The sequence below is a fragment of the Danio aesculapii genome, chromosome 4 (assembly GCF_903798145.1).
Source record: "Danio aesculapii chromosome 4, fDanAes4.1, whole genome shotgun sequence".
Lineage (NCBI taxonomy): Eukaryota > Metazoa > Chordata > Actinopteri > Cypriniformes > Danionidae > Danio > Danio aesculapii.
Genome location: NC_079438.1, coordinates 24,315,395 through 24,328,472, shown reverse-complemented (window position 1 = coordinate 24,328,472; position 13,078 = coordinate 24,315,395). Strand labels below are relative to the sequence as shown.

The window sequence follows — 13,078 nt, the reverse complement described above, 5'->3', positions numbered from 1 at the left end:
TGATGGAGCTGTGTTAGCAATGTCCTCTTTGAAGGACAACTGATCATCCAGAATCACCCTAAGATTTCTTACCGAACTACATGGGGTAATGGTGGATGATCCCAGCTGGATTGAGAAATTGTGTTGAATGTGTGGATTTGCAGGGAAGGTGATGTAATCAGATGAGTAAGCAGTTGGTGTTTTTTCCAGTCGATATCCTTCAGGCAGTTTGATGCGAGTTAAAAATTTGGTTGAAAACAGCCCTTTGTAGTGTTTTGGCAATAAATAGAAGGAGAGAAACTGGTCTGTATTTTTCATCCAATGAGGTTTTGAGTGATGGTTTTTTGACAAGTGTGGTTACCCAGGCCTGTGTAACCCAGCTCGCACTACACCACCGAACCCACTTCGAGCTGGGACCAAACCGGCAACCTTCCGCATGGCAGTTGTTCTAACAAGGAGGCTAAAGACCATGGCCCCTAGCGTCTGTTGCCAGAGCTCCTTAAAGTGCGTCACACAGCAGATGCGCCGCTCAGTGCTGCAACACGGCGTGCACATGATAGTTGAAATTATCACATACCAGACGCGCATGTTCGCATGGTATTTAAAAGGAACCTAATCAGATGGGGCTCTGTGGCGCAGCAGAAATATGAACTGTGTCCTGAGTCGTGGCTGGGTGGCGCCGGAAGGGGCGGACTGGCTATCTGGCAGACCGAGCAGTTTCCTGGTGGGCCGATGTACTTTTTGGGCCGGGCTGATTATCGTCGTGTGATCTGATCGGCCCATACAACGCTTAGCAGCCTATCATTTTTTCTGCCTAATTAATTGACAATGCTGTGTTCTGTGACGCTCTGAAAGTAAGATGTTTTTTTTCTAACACTGGCCCATGTGATATAATCTGCAGCCCATTGGTTCTTTTCTTTATTGACATTGGGCTGACCCAATCACAAACTCCTATTTTGGGCTCTGTGTGAGCGTGCAACGTCGGTGTGTATTTATCAAAATAGTCGAGAGTCTGAGAGACAGAGAAGAAACGGAGGGGAGGTGCAGAGAAATTGCGGGAAACTGGCGTTTCATTTAGTGGTTCTTAAAAGTTCTCCGTCCATACTACATGGCTAAAAACGCACATCACGTAACCACAAATACTGTCATGAGCTGCAGCCAGTAGGTCAGCGGGTGCTTTGAGCATTAATAAACCCAGGTGAGAGTAATTGTTATAGTGCATGTCTGACTGTTCATCAAAGATCTACTGCTAGATCTCATCTCACTATAGTTGTTAAACGTGATATTAAATTCATCTTGTTGTCTCTTTCTAACGACTCTTCGGTCTTTTGAATCACTTGTTCTCAGGTAACATGTTTTGGCTGAGTGCAAAGATAAGCTAATATATTAATTTATGTAACCACGTACACTGATTCTGCCCATTGACTGATTGCTTACCTTTATCGTATAAATTTATTGTTCATTATACTTTTATAAATGGCCATTATTGATTATAAAACTAAAGTTCTAAAGTACACTGTTCCCTTTGAAGATTTACCCATGCGAAAGCAGGCAGTTTTTGTTATGTTTATTATTTAATATAGGCTGAGTGAATAGCGTATTGAATAAGCTAACTTGGCTGTAGTGTATGAGTGTGTGTGTGAATGAGGGTGTGTGGGTGTTTTTCAATACTGGGTTGTGGCTGGAATGGCATCTGCTGCATAAAACATGCTGGAATAGTCGGTGGTTAATTCCGCTGTGGCAACCACTGATAAATGAGGGACTAAGCCGAAGGAAAATAAATGAATGGATGAATAGTGTATTTTTTACCTAACAAAAATCTTTATGGACAGTATACAGAAATTAAATTGAGTTTAATGTCTGTATTTATTTATTTCATATATATATATATGGCCTTTGTGTTTTTATAAAATAGGAGTTGACAAACATATTGGACTTGCACAGATGGGTAGCATTTTGATTGTATGTAGTGGGCCGCTCTGGCCCAAAATGCCAGAGCTGATTTTTTTTTGCCCCAGTCTAGCCCTGGGTGCCGGTGTGTACCCTGATAGAAACCTATGTTTAGAATTCTAAATCGCATGGCATTGCGTGGCGCGACGCTATGCGTCGCCGAGCGGCGCTTCTAGTGTGCGACCTCCTTTAGAGGTCAGAGTAAGGTTTACCTGCACAGCACTTCACTAGCTGGCCTCCGTTAAACTTGCTTAAAAGTGGTTGGGTATGTGCCAGTGTGGAGAGAAGGAAGAGAGTGATTTTTTTTTTCTTCTGATGGTGTTGTTTGATGGAGATTTAGGTTGGATTTGGTGGAAAATAGACTGCTAATTTGAGTGTTTTTTTGTGTAAAGAAGGAGGCTAGCTGATAATGAGTTGGTGGAGGAGGACAGATCAGGGTATTAAATGTCCTGAATGGTTTGCGGATGTCTGAAGTGGTGTTCAGTTTGTTATGGTAGTATGGGGTTTTGGCTGAATGGAGTTGGGAGGCTAATGATGCCAGCTGGGTTTGGTACCTGCTAAGGTCAGTGGAGGCTTTTTATTTGTTCCATGCTCTCTCTTGTCCCTGGGTGCTGTTCGATGTTATCTCAACACATGCCCTAACTCCAACACTAACCATTCTCTCAGACCATCCGACAGCCAGGGGTTAGAGGGAGTAGGGTGCATTGGTCTGGTGGAAACAGGACAGATATCACCTAGGCAGGATGTTAAAGTGGAACAGAGTGTTTCTGCTGCACTATCTACATCAAGAAGTGAGAACTGTGTGTGTGAGGGAAAAGACGATGTAACAGTGGAGGAGACGTGTGTGGTGGACAAACCAGTTTTTACTAGTAGCAATTTAGTTGTTAAAATCAACAATTGAATTCTTGATATCAACAATTAAGTCTGAACGGCAGTCCACATTTTACTAGTGAAAATGCAATTTTTGATATCAAATAAGCATTTTCGTCATCACTATACACTGATGGATTCAGATTTCTGTCTTCCAATCCATTTCAGCAAGGACCAGCGTTTATCCTTTTTCTCGTTATCCTTTTTCATATTACTTTATTCATTTGAGTATTTTAATCAGTATTTAATCTTTGAAATGGTTTTGACTAATGAATAAAGTTAAACTTTACCTAATTTCAGAATATATTTAGGAATTTTAGTGCAGTTGCCTCACAGCAAGAAGGTCGCTGGTTCGAGTCTCGTGAGCTCTCAAATTAGGTCAGAGGTAATGGAGACCTCGAGTGGACCTGAAGGGCTTGAGGATTGAATCCCTTGAAGGTATTTTGATATACACATTTGTATGCTTGAAATATTGAGATATCGTTCACAATTGTTTGCCTGCACCCATGTGGAATTGTTCTAAATCTATCTGTGTTTTAACCAATCAGGTGTTTTGTATGATGCAGTTACTGACGTTATATAAAAGCATAATTGTTGTTGTACGCAGATGTGAGAGAGAGAGAGAGAGTCTGTGAAATTAAAATGACTGATGCTTTCCTGTTTACACACTAATAAGACACCTTTTTCTTGATCGGATCACAGGTAAACAAGAGAGACACATTCCAGTTCTAAGGCATGCCGTTTAAATGCTTAAGCCATTTGTTAACTTGCGATCATACAGCATGGGATTTCTCTGGTCTTTCATTCTCATATCGCAAAATATAGTGCTTTTTTTGTAAAGATTTGTACATTTACTACTAAAACAATCAAATGCTTAAAAAATACTTTATGCTGTTTTTTAGTTTTTATTGAATTGTCTTTTGACCATATGATTTTACATAGGCAGATACTGTTGTCTTAAGTAAATAATCTTTAACAAATATTTTTCAACAACAATAAAGGTAACTATACTGGGCAATTTATGAATAAAAATATAATGCAAAAAATCCTGAATTTATTACGTGAAAAAAGATCATGTACATGTTTTGGAGGTAGTCACGCCTGTATATGTTGCTTTCAGCATAGAATAAATGCATTAGAGTTTTTCTCAGTCACTTTGGCACAACTCTCAGATCAGAATTGAAATTTGCAAAATAGTGAGCCTAAGTGCATATCTCAAAACAACGCATATAATTAGCAAAACACCACAGATTACCTGCAAAAGCCAGTCTCCTGCTCAAAATCCTTAGTTTAGATCTCAAAACTGAATTTCTATGTCGATGAACTTGGCTTCAGAATGACAAATCCTGCTGTCATTGTGTATGGATAAGACAGTCAAATTACTCAGTAGTCATGTTGCCAATATCAGTGCACTCTGGAGGGCTGTTCTGATCTAAACTATGGCAATATTTTTTGGTTTTTGTACAGTAATTTGTTGACGGATCATGTCATTGTGATACAGAAAAGATAAGACAGCACTCCATAGCACAGAGAAAAAACAAAAGTAAAAATGTAAACATAGGACAACCTTGTTTTAGACCTTCATTAGAAAAAGCCAAGATTCACCTGGGAGAAATTGACAAATTGTAGACCGATTTAGAACAAAAAGTATAATGGAAATGTGCTTTATGACAAAATTTATGACAACTTGTTCAGCCATTTTGTGTGTGAAGAAATGCCATGAACAAACAATTAAATGCTGTTGGGGGCCAAAATAATAATTTTTGATCAACATGACATCAGCAATTGATAATGTAGGAAACATCAGAGAATTGCACATAATCATTGGCATGGATGTACAAAAGTGTTTGCAACTTATTCATAATGAGAAACTGCTTTTGTTATGTGCACAAGTGACAATGATGATCTGAAGATTGAAGAAGGATGTAGCAAGGTTCTTTGTAAGGGAAGAAGAAGACAGGGTCGGCGTTAAGGTACGTAATACGATTTATTTGTATTCTGTCACACGGTTCAGCACAAGCTCCCCAATGTGGTGGCTGTTGCTGGGTTCTCTCTCTCTCTCCCGACTGGTCTCTCTCTCGTCCCTTAAGAAGGCGTCTCTCCGGCCCAATCACTAGAGAAAGCAGGTGTTATTAATTATTTCTGATTGGGCTACTGACCAGCCGCCGGTGTCTCCACTCTCTCTCTCCCCCTTTCGGGTGTTCGGCCACGCTCTCACCACCACAAAGGAGTTTTGAGAATTTCAATTCTGATCTGAGAAATGCACCAGTGACTGAGAAAACTGTTACAGAATTATTGTTTATTCATTAAATAAAATAACCACAACACCTGAAAAAAAACACACACACTAAAATAGCGGGTTATGTAAAAGAGCTGCTCTTTGAAGAAATAAGCAGCTTTAGCCTAATGCAAAACAAACAAAAAAAAATTGTTTGCACTTTGCAGTCAAGTTTGATTAAGAAATTATTTTAGCAAAAGAAAACAAATTCAACCTATTTTGGACGAATTCAGTGTAAAATGCAAGACATTATTCATAAAGATAGACAGCCCTACAGAATTATTTTTAAAGTATCAACATGAATGGCAGCTGATGTTTTTGATCTAACATCTGAAAAATTACATGCTGAACGCTGTGAGTTTGTGTCAGGATGATGATACATGGGCCACCTTTTTGAGCAATGTTGTCACGCTATATTGCAGGGTGTGATGCTTCTTGGCTACTTTCATTAATTTGGCCACAAACATTTTACATAAAAACTGGAAATGTCAGTTAATATTATTGTATCAATAAGATGTGAGGTCTAGTTACCTACCTATCCTCACTCACTATCCTTCAGATTCATCCCTGATTTATCAGAGGTCGCCACAGCAGAATGAATCGCCCATCATTCCAGCATCTGTTTTACACAGCAGATACCCTTCCATCTGCGACCCAGTACTGAGAAACACCCATACACACTCACATTCACCCACAGACTTATACACTACTGCCAATTTAGTCACCTATGATTCCCCTATACCCAACCCAGTCTCACGGCAGTTCGTGAAATAGTCACGAAATTTAATCTATTGATTCGTGTTCATGGGCACGAATTTCCCTCTTTTTTCGTGTCACCTTGCACGAATTTCCATCCAATGTATTTCAATAGGAAATCATTTTCGTGTCTCTAGCACGACTTATTTTGCTATAGGGTACCTGATGCTGCGCTTTTTAAAAAATATTTTTATTAAATATTATTATAACCACAGGGTACCAGACGCAGTATTACGATTATTATTACAGCCACGGGGTACCAGACGCAGTATTTTAATTATTATTGTTGACACAGGGTACCAGACGCAGTATTTTAATTATTATTGTTGACATATGGTACCAGACGCAGTATTTTAATTATTATTGTTGACACAGGGTACCAGACGCAGTTTTTTTATTATTATATAGTGTACTAGTTTTTCTAAACCGACGCAGAAGGAATTCCATTGCTTTCAATGGGTTGCCTCAGGCGTCATACGGAGACGTTCAAAGCCATCAAAAGATGTCAACGCAATATTTTAAACCTGGTTAACGTCTATTATAACAGTTTTTTTTAAATATGTGATTTTTGTTTTGTTCATGAAAAGCGTCTGTAAAGAGGGTCGAGACAACTGTAAATGAGAATATACATCGGTCAACGTGACTTCTATTCAACAGTGAGTTTAACATCGCTCAGCTATTGGTCAAAATGCATCACCGATGAGTTCAACTGTGCAGCAATATGTGGTAGGTTAATGCTACAAAATGTATTTTTTTAATTTTTATTGGAGATTAGTTGGTATTTATAAATATGTTATCATTTACTTTATATTTAATGAGTGAAATTATATTCAATTGCCCAGTTTAGGGTAATTATGCCTAATAAAACTGATTAATTTGTTTGTTTTTTTAACTTAAAAAATATTACATTTAAAGTACTAAGTTTTAAAAATATTTTTAGCTGATCTTTGTATTATTAAATTATTCATTGAAGTTGGGGTCATAGTACGTCGAGATCTATATATTTTTTACAGTCTATGGTCGCAATCCCAAGGTTCATTGCGATCCCAAGGTCCACTGCGGTTTTCCACGCGGTAAGTAAAAAGTAAACAAATAAAGACGATTTGTTGATTTAGATAAGGGGTTTGTTTAGAACTTTTATAAAAGCAGGGAAGTTATCTCCTGATGCATTAAATGACTGCAGACTTGATATAAATAAAGCATGTACTGCAAACTAGCGATGTTATCTAATTACATCCAAGTTAATTTATTAAAAAATATATTTTCCCCATATATAGTCGTGCATAGCTCAGAACAATATAGTTGTACATTTGAAGATGAGGAGCAGTGTTACCAGATTGTTGTTTTCCACAATAGTAATCGTCCAAAATCTAAATAAATTATGCAATATGCAATAAATATTACCTCTAATAATACAATTGTATTCATAACTACATCAATATTAAAGCAAATCAAGTGTTTCTCTTAAGTTCAAAGGCTACATTGTAACTGCAATTATTTTTCATGCCTTAAAACAGACACACACACAAACACATTATATATAATGCCCCCCTTTGATTTTTTTTTCTTTTATGAATATTTCCCAAATGATGTTTAACAGAGCAAGGAAATTTTCACAGTATGTCTGATAATATTTTTTCTTCTGGGGAAAGTCTTATTTGTTTTATTTCGGCTAGAATAAAAGCAATTTAAATTTTTTTTAAAAACCATTTTCACCTCTTAGGGCTTAGTGGCCACATACATGGACAGCACATTTTAGCTGTTATGTCTTATGTTTTATATTTTGTTACAGACATACAGTGTCATACTGCAACTGTTTTGCAGCATATGAAATGTCCCAAACACTATTTTAACTGTCCAAAAATGGCAAAAAAATGTTTTTACTGATAGTCAAAGCATGTTCAAAAATATGTGTGTATGTGTTATTAATGCATTAAAAAGGCAAGAAAAAAACTGCTGTGTTCAAGGCAGAAATAAAGAGTTTTTCATTCTATTACACAAAGGTGACTTTATTGTGTTTTATATAAATTCGGACATATTCCACATATATGGACATACTTTTCTCTAAAAGTACATCATTTCAAAAGTTGGTACTTAGGTTTTCTTCTAATCAGGTTCCAATAAGCCAAAATAAAAAAATAAAATAAAGAGAAATAAAAAATGCGTGTAAAAAAAAACAGCTTGGGCCTTAAGAGGTTAAGGTCAAAATTTTTAGCCACTTTAAGCTATATTTTTTCGATAGTCTACAGAACAAACCATCATTATACAAAAACTTGCCTAATTACCCTAACCTGCCTAGTTAACCTAATTAAGCCTTTAAATGTCACTTGCAGCTGTATAGAAGTGTCTTGAAGAATATCTAGTCTAATATTATTTACTGTCATCATGACAAAGAGAAAATAAATCAGTTATTAGAGATGAGTTATTAAAACTATTATGATTAGAAATGTGTTGAGAAAATCTGCTCTCCGTTAAACAGAAATTGGGGTAAAAATAATCAGGGGGGCTAATAATTCTGACTTCAACTGTATATATGTGTGTGTGTTTGTGTGTGTGTGTGTGAGTGAGTGAGTGAGTGAGTGAGTGAGTGAGTGAGTGAGTGAGTGAGTGAGTGAGTGAGTGAGTGAGTGAGTGTGTGAGTGAGTGACTGAGTGAGTGAGATAAGCCTGTTGAGAAAAGAAGGCTGGAAAATTGCAGGGCATGTAATTGATTATGCCCTTATTACAGTAGGTAAAAATGCAACTTTTCATTATTCAAAGCATAACATAAGCTCAAGTTTAACATAAACTGATGTATTTCACATAATATCATACACTATTACCAGTATAATTTGGCCTTTAACAATTTATTTAATAAAAGAAAGAATCTATCATCTCTAAATTGTGGTAAAGAGACGCAACAAGCTGTCAAATACTTCTCAAATATTATGTTAGTCATGATGTTAATGGTAAAACTCAAGGATTACCTTGCACCTTCTCAGAAATTTACCATTGATCATATGTATTACAAGAGGCAGGGTTTTTTTAATGCAAGAAATGCTTTTTAAATCATAATCTTAAACAGATTAAGGCTAATTTTGGACTACACTTAAATTACATTACAATTGCTTAAAGCAGTACTGATGTATCTAGTAGTTTAGTGGGTTTAACTAATGTCACATCTGTTTTTATTCATTTCAGATGCAGAACCTTTAGACACTGGATTAATGTTCTGGATTAAGTCCAATGTATTTATTGGAAAACAGTAGAGAAATCTGCAAATAAGTGGGTTGCAGACATAATTATTTATCTGTCTTCCATACATGTAGCAAAAGAATGCAGAGGCCATATGAATTCATCTTGACTAAGGGTAAGGTTTTTCAGAATTAATCATTATTTAAAATTATTGTATTTTCTTTGTTAATATGTGCAGATTTGAAAAGAATGTACTTTCTTTTAATAAAGAACTCTTCACAGCACTGCATCTGAACAGTCACAACCTCACAGAGCAGCACAACCACCCCACTCAGGATCAGTGTTATGGTGCCATTTTGAAGCTGGAACCTCATCTTGTGTACAGAAAAAGTAGAGTTGAAATTTCACTGGTTGTCTTGTATTGTGTGGTAAGTCATAGTTTTATTATTTGTTTAATTTCATTGCAACACTAAGTAGTCCATTCTGTGGCCAATATGATATATAGGGCATAAAATAGGACTGATCTGATCATTGTTTTGATTTCTAATTAAGTACTCAAGGGGCTACACATGTAGCTGAAGTTAGCATCATTGAGTAGGACATTTCTTTCAGTATACTCTTAAAGAGATAGTTCACCCAAAAATGAAATGAAAACTCTGTCATTAATGACTCATCCTTCACTTGTTCCAAATGTGTCTGAGTTGCTTTCTTCAGTTAAACACAAAAAATATAGATTTTAAAGAAAGATGAAAATCTGTAAACATTGACTTCCATAGTATATTTTTTACTCCTATGTATGTCAATGGTTTCAGGTTTTCAGCTTTCTTCAAAAAACTTCCTTCATGTTCCACACAAAGAAACTTGGAAGTTTTATAATAAAGGTTTACAACCACTTGAGGGAGAGTAAGTAGTGAACTATTCCTTTAACCAAATCTAGTTGACTTTACTAGAAAATTGTATAGAAAATCATTGCCTTAAACCCCTTACATTATATGCAAGATAAAACTTAACAGCCCTACTTAAATTAAAATGTTACTGTAAGTCCAATAAGATTGTAAATGTTGTAAGTTAATTCAAGTATGGCTGTTTAGTTTCACCTTGTATAAAAACACAAGTGGTTTAAGGCAACAGGTTTCTATGCAGTTTTCTAATAAAGTCAATTAGGTTGGGCTAAGACTGTAATGGGTTACAGTAATAGCAGTGAATCATGCAGCTATAACATAAATGTTTAGCCATGTAAAGTAATAAACTTGTCATAATTTAGCAATATTATTAGGGTGGAGCACTGTATGCTGTTGTAGTTTTCATATAATTGATGAGTCAAAGAGTGTGTTTTAAATAGCAAGAAGTGATCAGTGCAGTCACTATCTTCATCTCTGAGTCTGTAGGACTGTCAGATCTGCTTGGGATACATGAAAACATGCTGAAAATGTTAAACTTATTCAAGCAGTTAATTCAAGAGTGCCAGATTTAATGACACTTTACAGATATAAATAAATATCACTGAACTTTCTAAATGAAACCTAACAATCATCTTGATTCTTTGTTCTTTAATGATATTGTGCACTTCTGATACTTTACAGTGGCAAAACCTGGGATAACACATGGGAGCCTTCCAGGAATTCCCGACATTTTACACCCAAGTCTCCTCATGCCAACCGGTTTGCAATATGACAGTCTAGTCACCATAAACACCTGGACTCGCCAAGCACACATTGGTTCTCAGTGTTTTGTAAAAATGTTGCTATTCTTCAGTAAGTACTTGAATATGTTTTTGAAAAGTGTTATAGCTTTTAGGTACTTTTGCTGATAAGTTCAGAAAGTTGTCATTATAAACATTTTTGTATTTGTCATGAACTTGACTTGCTGTTGTGAAAGTTTGTTATAATGGCATTTCCAAAGGCATCATTTGAAAAGATTTTTTGCAGTGCAGTTTTACTTGAGCTTGACATACCAGATGTATGACATGAATAAATATCACAAAATAAATAAATATAATAATAATAATACAAAATATACATTTCCTTCAATTATAATTGTTTTTAACCATTTGCATATATATGTATGTAATAAAATATTGCAATAAAAGTTTTATAAAATATATATTTTTGGTGTTTGCATGTTTGTGTGATTTTTTTTTTTTTTTTTTGTGGTATTATAAATAAATTATAAATGTTTCATTAAAAATGTATTGTCTTTATTTGCATACTCATTTACAACACACTATTTTTACTATTTAATGGGCACAATATTTGTCCTTGAAGTTTGACATATATTGATATTTGGATACCTACAGGATGCAGGGTCAATTTACAGGAAATGCTGAACTGTATTTGTTTTCAAACATGACATTTATTATTTTATTATTCATTTCAAATGTATGCCTATGATCTGGTTTCACTGTGATCATTTTGCACATCAGGTTACACCCACAAAGGAATCTCGCTGTAAATATACATTTGTATTTTAATAAGACATAATGTTTAATATGTAATATTAATATGAATTTTAATATTTAAATCCTTAATTTATAATCTACCTTCAGCCGGATTACCAAATAGAGACAACAAGTGTGACGTAGATTGCGACGTTGTGATTGGGCTAACTTTAAAGCCAAATTAAAGGATGCTTCGTGTTGCTAACTATGTTTTGCTAACTTTGCCACTTTACTAACAGTGTCCTTTATCAATGAGGTATCGCCATGTTTCAAATAGTTACCGATTAACCAAGATCGTAACCCTAAACCTAACCCTAATTACACATTTCAATGAACTACAATTTGCAGCGCCATGTTGTTCCCGTCCCATCTATAGAGTGACAAAGACTTGTGGGTAATGTAGTTTAAAATATTTTTGTAATAAAATGGAATAAATACGATCTTTAATGAACATAGGACTATCTATATAAGGTCATTGTCCATATATTTATGACATATGTGAAAGCCAGACATAAATTTGTTGTTTTACAATGAGTGTTTTTTTAAACAGCTTTTATTGACTTTCAGTATATATCTGAAAACTATGTCCAATATTATTTATTTAATATAGCATAAGTAATAGTGTTGTGGGTTTTCCCTTATATATTCTAATTTGACTTCGAGTTAGAGACGTTTGAAATGTGAATATTTTTTTCTTTTTCCATGGGGCTCTACACATCCCCTGGGAGTAGAAAGGCAGTAAAACCTATGTAGATGTATCATCTTCAACATGAATAAGACATTGTTATTGTCACATGTACAGTTGTGTTAAAAAAATAAGCTGTACAACATCAGTATACTCTTAAATCACTAGTTATTAGCAATAGTGATCAATATTCATCACAAATTATATGAGTAATTGGTTAATTCACTGGTGTTCTGAATAATATGTGTGGATTTTATGACACTGGATTAATCATGGAAAAGAAGTTTCATTAATGGTCATCATGTGGTTTAATTGTTTCTACTTTATTTGAAATAGTTATATTATAGTTATATTAAAATATGTAAATGTTTATAAATGTAACCTTTTAAAGACTTTTTGTATTTGTTTTGAAAAAAACTCTTTATCTGAATATTTTTACTTTCTAAATCTTCAACTTGTTTGTGTAACAGTATGTTTTGATGACAATGTATGAACTTATGTATTTAATCCAGGAAATAATGATTCCACATAATGTCTTTGTCCTGCATGTGCCCCTATAATAATAATCTTTAAACAGTTTTCAGTTATTACAGCATACTATACACTAAGATACTGACAAACGTGGCCTTTGTTATCTTTCTTCAGCCAAGGACTGAAGTCTAAAATAAAAATTTCCCCTTTACCATACCATATTTATTCAAATTAGTATTACACCATGCAACTTACTGTGTCTTGTGGTGAAACTCAATCTGGATAATTTTGTAGACACTGCATTTAATTATTGTTTTTATCACGGGTTAATTTGCTAATTATTTTCTTTATTAATCAAATGATTTGTAAGAATTTCTGCATTGTAAAAATCATGAAAATAGTAAGAAATGAGGTTACAATGACGAAAAGAAATCTTTACAAATGCTGTGAATAGTTCAAACCTCCAAATGATTATAACA

The 13,078-nt window shown here is 34.9% G+C and overlaps 1 long non-coding RNA gene across 1 annotated transcript; it reads left to right on the top strand.

Annotated features, from left to right (window-relative positions):
- The first annotated feature begins 6,360 nt into the window (after positions 1–6,360).
- On the top strand, positions 6,361–10,981 carry LOC130222405 (uncharacterized). Its single transcript, XR_008836439.1, has 5 exons — positions 6,361–6,489; positions 6,847–6,906; positions 9,013–9,181; positions 9,277–9,434; positions 10,590–10,981. It is a non-coding gene; the product is annotated as an uncharacterized LOC130222405 (long non-coding RNA).
- Positions 10,982–13,078: the final 2,097 nt, after the last annotated feature.